The sequence below is a fragment of the Sorex araneus genome, chromosome 2 (genome assembly GCF_027595985.1).
Source record: "Sorex araneus isolate mSorAra2 chromosome 2, mSorAra2.pri, whole genome shotgun sequence".
Taxonomy (NCBI): domain Eukaryota; kingdom Metazoa; phylum Chordata; class Mammalia; order Eulipotyphla; family Soricidae; genus Sorex; species Sorex araneus.
The window spans coordinates 306,367,903-306,374,283 of record NC_073303.1 but is presented as its reverse complement, the minus strand read 5'-3'; the positions used below and the strand labels follow the sequence as shown (position 1 = coordinate 306,374,283).

Genomic DNA, 6,381 nt, shown 5'->3' with positions numbered 1-6,381 from the left:
CTATCAGACCAGGCTGCTGCCTTTTGACCTTTAGGTCGAACCAGTTTCCCTGATGTGGCTGCTTGGTGTTTTCAAGAAATGAACTCTTATGTATGGTGTGATTGCACGTGCACTGGAGGTAACTCCTATAGAGGTAATATTCCACCGGAAAATTTTTTGAAGCTCACAAATTTTTGCCTTTGAATCAATAACTGAAGAACTAATTTATGCTGCTGGGAAAAGAGGTGCAGTGAGGATGGGAGATCTATATGAATTTTCCCATAACTTGTAATTGACTATGACCCCTTAAAAATAATTCTTCTCCTGGAACTCAAAATAATGGCTGTACCATTTGGATTTCAGCCTGAAGAAGTGTATGTGTGGTAGATCATGACCTGTATTGGTAGCGCTTTGCTTTTGCAAATCTGATACTGCCTGAATCTCTACATTTTATGTAGAAAGATTTTGAAAATCTAAATAAATTTTTTCTATTGATTTATTATTGACGTTCATCACTGTCACTGTCATCCCATTGCTCATTGATTTGCTTAAGCGGGCACCAGTAATGTCTCCATTGTGAGACTTGTTGTTACTGTTTTTGGCATATCAAATACGCCACAGATATCTTGCCAGGCTCTGCCATATGGGCGAGATACTTTTGGTAGCTTGCCAGGCTCTCCAAGAGGGACGGAGGAATCAAACCTGTGTCGGCAGCGTGCAAGGCAAATGCCCTACCCACTGTGCTATCGCTCCAGCCCATTGGCTTTCATATTATAAAATTTTATCCTGTTGGGCTTTATGGCCTCTGTATGCATTTGTTTATTACCAATTTATTCCACAAAGTTCCAAAGTCACCTGGAGCACATCTCTCTCTGCACAGTCACCCCTTTCCCCCTGACTACTGGTTTCTACCATAGTTTTCTCTTTTTTCTTCATTTTTCTTCTACTTTTTTGGCCACAACCAGCTGTGTTCAAAGCTTGCTCTTGGCTCTGTGCTCAGGGATCACTTCTGGCAGGCTTGGAGGGCCATATAGCGTGCTGGCAATCAAACCCACGTTGTCTGTGTGAAGTGTAAGCATCCTTCTCACTGTACTATGGCTCCAACCCCTCCACCATAATTTTCAACAAGTCCAGTAGTTAATGTTTCTCTTACCAGTTCATTAACTTTAATTACTCATATTACCAGAAGAGTGAAATTATTCCATAATTAGCTATTACTTTCTTACATCTCGCTTGGCACAATTACCTCAAGAAACATTAATTTTTCACAAAAAGCACAATTTGATCTTTTCTAATGGCAGAGTAGTATACAATTTAGCTTCTTTATTTGGTTACCTGTCAGTGGGCATTTAAGTTGATTCCATGATTTTGCAATTGTAAATAATTCTGGATGACACAGGGGTGCAAATATCCTTTCAAATTAGTGTTTTCATAGTCTCATATAAATACTTATGGAAAAATTAATTAATGCATTTGATGTTTCTGAATCACATGAATTCCCATTTTTATTTTTCATTCTAGTTGACCATTCTTATAATTTAAGTATATGCTTAACTGTCATTTCTTTGGGGTAACAATATTTTATTGCTAAGAATTTGCATCTTGAATCTTCTAATAGAAGCGCCTTCTATAATTACTAAGTGACTATCAGAATTTTATCTTTCTCACAGATCCAAGTCTAATCATTACCTCTTGCTTAAAATGATGATGACATAGATAAAAAAGAAAGCTATAGATCAGTATTTATATCTTAGAGGAAACACTCTTGAAGTGATTTTAATGTTTCTGAAAATGCTAACATAATCTTTTCGCTTTTGTTTGTGTTTTTTGGGGGGTCATACTCAGTGATGCTCAGGAGTTATTGCTTGCTGTCTCTGCACTCAGCAATTACTCCTGGCAGACTCAGGGGACCATATGGGATGCCAAGGACTGAACCCAGGTTAGCTGCCTGCAAGTCAAGTGCCCTACCTGCTGCACTATTGTTCCGGACCCATAAAAATACTACCATGATTTATTATTTCAAAATATTATTTCTTTATTGTATTACTGTCATCCTGTTGATCATTGATTTACTAGAGTGGGCACCAGTAACATCTCTATTCGTCCCAGCCCTGAGATTTTAGCAGCCTCTCCTTACTCATTTTTCTCAATGATTGGAGGCTCTTTTCAGGGTCAGAGGAATGAGACTGTTATTGTTACTGTATTTGGCATATCGAATATGACACAGGGAACTTTCCAGGCTCTTCTGTGTGGGTGGGATACTCTCAGAAGCTTGCCAGGCTCTCAGAGAAGTGTATATGTGATGATGATGTGTGGCATGGCCACTTCAAGGCTGCGAGGTCCAGGAATATGTTCGCTCATGCGTGAGGCTTGGCCGAGCATGTGGAAAGTGGCTTAGAGCATGGCAGCGGTTAGGTAGTGGAGGTCGGCTGCTGGGGCTGGGTCCGTTGGGGCGAGGAGGGCTCTCACCTGCCCCCCTCTAGGGCACCCCTGGCGCGGAGTCCGGTGGCATGGTTATGGGGCCTCATTTTATGCTTTCTTCTGGGAAAAGCAGCCAGGGTGGCCGATGAGGAGATTATCTGTCATAATGGGTATGACCCCTGGGTCACCAGAGATTGGGGGAATCAGGCAGAGGGTCTCTGCTCCCGGGTCCCATTGATCCCAGAGTCCAAGATCACAAATGATTATTTATGATTACTTTATGATTATTTCATAAAGATTATTAAACGATTATGATTATGATTTTATGATTATTTTATAAAGATTACTAAACGTTTTTGCTTAGAATAGTTAGACTTTTTAGTCAAGTTCTGGTTGAATATAGTTTCTTTGTTTCTAGCTTTTTTTCAAAATTTCAGATTAATACAAATAAACCTGGCAGCATATTTAAGTCTGATATCTTTAATCTCAGAAAATCATTTCATCATTTTTTTCAGTACCAAATGACCAGAAAGTTTTATTTGACTAAATTCCATTTCATGCATAAACATGATATCTCCTCTGTTAATTAGATTTTGACAATAAAAAAAAGTAAGAAGCCTTGTACAGAATAGAAAAAGTACCTACTGTGAGGGTATCTACAGTTTTTCTGTAGGTGTGTGTATACACACACACTCACACACACACACATTTTGAAAAGGCTTCTCTTTGGCCACATCAACTCTCAGTTCAGATCATTAAATATTTGTCTGTATTCAAAATCACTTCTTCACTTCTTTGAGATCTTCAATGCTATCCATCGATTTCTGGCCATTTTTCCTGAATGACATCAATTGAATCATCTGTAAAGTCTCCCTGAATTATGATTTCATCGTCCCCTGTTACTGAGGCACTACAGGAAATTTTTGAGCAAAATGTCTCTGTGCTTCTTTAAAATCAACTTGGAAGGTTGCAAGGACACACACTCTTGTTATATATTTCTTTCCTGGGGACTTTGGTTATTGTAAACTTTTGTGGTGCAGTCTTCTTCTTTGTTGTTGTTGTTGTTTAATTTGAACTCTTCTTCCTCTCTTTAGTCTTTTCTTCTCTTCCTCTTCCCTTACTGTTCCCTACCCCTCACTAATCCCAGCTTCTTGTTTGGGCAAATTTCCTATGGTAAGTTCTGCAAAGTCATTTGGAAAATTCTTCTCTAACCACTGTCTGCATATAGCAATATCAGGCATATGTACTCTGATGGTAATGGACCAACTCCACGGTCAAGGACAGGAAATGGGTAACCAGCATCAGACTTTATATTGCTCCTCAGGTCCCCTTTGCCATCCTGCCCACCGGGTTTTGAAATGTCAGCAGCCATCACTCACACCCAGACAGTGACACAGCCCCTGCTGCCTCTGCTCTCGCCATTACCACCAGCTGAAGTGACACACGCAGGTCTTCTAACTATTTCACCATTCTGAATATAGCAGGACACCTTACAAACCGGATACCTTTACACGATCTGAGTATGAAACTATCAAGAAAGAAAAAAATTCAAACATACACCATATCACAATGAGTTGTGGTTAACTTTTTTATTTCAGTTGTTGGTTTTGGTCTACATCTGGTGGTACTCAGAGCTTATTCCAGGTTTTGTGCTCAGGGATCACTCCTAGCTGTGCTGGGGAACCATGTGAGGTGGTGGGTAGAGAACCTGGACCAGCCACATGTGAAGCAAGTACTTTAACTCCTATATAATTTCCCTGGTCCTTGCTATTACCTTAACATCTGTGGATATAATAGCAAATTATTTTCTAAAATGTGAAGATATTTGTTGATGACCCATTAAGTGCTGAAGAGACACTGTAACATGTTTGGGAATTAATATTCTCACCTGAAAGGTGTTCTCAATTTCATAGGGAAAAAAAGTAAATAGTACATAAATAAAAACTTGGTGAGTGCTACAGTAGGGGTTAAGAAATAATAAATACTCTTACAAGAAAGACATTAGACATATGAGAGAAGAAAGGCATAGGCAAGAATCTTGCATAATGCTAGACAATTTTGAAAATTGAATTCCAAATTTAAGTGACTAACCACAGTGATGCTTGCTGAAACCTTAGAGCTAGGTCCCAGTGCATTTATAGGCACACAGCCAATGCTCAATACAAAAAGCTGGTAACTTCAATATTTGATCTGAAATACTTACCTTGGCGTACCATTACCTCGCCACTACAGCTAAATACAATCAGTCTAGAATTGTATGTGACATAATTACTAGAGTACAGTAACTAATTTCAAATCTTGTGTTGAGTATGTAATTAAGTGGAAATTGATCAAAAGATTTTGAATATTCACCTCTTAGAAACTTCTTGAAATTTTTCAAATGCTTTTCTTCCCCTCTCTCTCTCTGTTTTTTAATTGAATCACTGTGAGAAGTTACAAAGCTTTCCAGTCTAAGTCTTGGTCATACAATGATCAAACACCTATCCTCTCACCAGTGCACACCCTCCACCACCAAGAACCCCAGAATACCCGCATCCCAGCTCTCCCCTGCCTATGTGGCAGATGATTTCCACCTTACTCTCTCTCCACTTTGATCACGTTCTATATTTCAAAAAAAGATGCACCATTATTATTTGGAATTTCCCTCAACATTTAGACCTGCCGAAAAGGCATCATTAGATAATTTGTTTTCTATTGATGATATGAAGAGTGTTTTGCATTTCTCATATTTTAGTAATAAGTCTGGAGGAATTTCTGCCAAAACCCACTGGGTTCCCAGATTGTTTTGTGTGCCTCTGGGATCATGGCTATTCAGGAGCCAGGAGCCGTTTGTGGGCGGCAACTCGGGGCCTCGTTGGGGCGGGGAGAGGGGCCAGTCCCATCCCCCCATCCTGTGAAGCCCCGTGTATCACATCACTGCAGTCTCATGCCTGGCTGTCCAATAGACTCTGAAAAGGTGGCAGCCACCGTGCCACCAGGGAGAAAAGGCTGAAGGGACAAACACCTTCCCCACCCGGGGTGGCACAGTGCTGTAGTTTAATGCTCAGTCCAGATGCATTTCTGCCAGAAGCAGCTGGGTTCCAAGATTGGTTTGTCAGGAGTCATTTGTGGACAGCAACTCAGGGCCTCATCGGGGTGGGCAGAGGTCAAATGCTTTTTTTTGTTAAGGGTAAAATTAACTACTCCTATGTTAGGTTCTTTTGTTTGTCTGGGATTTTTGTTTTGTTTTGTTTTGTTTTGTCATTGGGTCACACCTGGTGGTGCTCTGGGATTATTCCTGGCTCTTCATACAAAGATGACTCCTGACTAGACTCGAGAATTTAAGATGTGTGGAAGATTGAACCCAGGCTGACAAGGAAACATCTTAGCCACTGTACTATCTCTCCAGAGCTGTGAGTTTTTATTGGAATAACTGTATTTATTTAGAGGTGCATTTTTATGATTTTTCAAAGTAGAACTTACTGACCCTGACAGTCTGCTTATAATTAGATTATTGAACCCACTAAAGTGGATCAAGGATGGGAGTGGAGGGTGGACAATGAAAAGGAGTAGGGGAATACAGACACACTTGTGGTGGGCTTGGTGTCGGGAAGTTATTATATGTCCTAAACTATGGATAATCTTATTTTTTCTTTTTATTATTTTGATTATTATCACTTAATAATCAGAGAGTCTCGTTCGGACAGGCCTCATGCATGAAGGTCCCGGCAGAGGAACCCAGGTGTGTGTAATCCCATCAATGGTCAACATCCAGAGACTTAAAAGTGAGCTCCCAGAAGCGCGTGGCTCTCTGCCCTTGTAACCTACTTCTCCCTCTGGGAGAAACTAGCAAGCTTCTGAGAGTTCCCTGCCTACATGGGACAGCCTTGCAAGCTTCCCATGGTGTACTCATATGCTAAATCCAGTAACAAGCTGGATCCCATTCCCCTGACCCTGAAAGAGCCTCCAATGCAACATCATTGGGAGGGCAGAGTCAAGAGA

General features: G+C 40.5%; 1 pseudogene; it reads right to left on the bottom strand.

The window, feature by feature from the left end:
• Nucleotides 1-3,179: 3,179 nt before the first annotated feature.
• LOC101537895 (density-regulated protein-like) lies at nucleotides 3,180-3,772 on the bottom strand (annotated as a pseudogene).
• Between the last annotated feature and the right edge of the window lie 2,609 nt (nucleotides 3,773-6,381).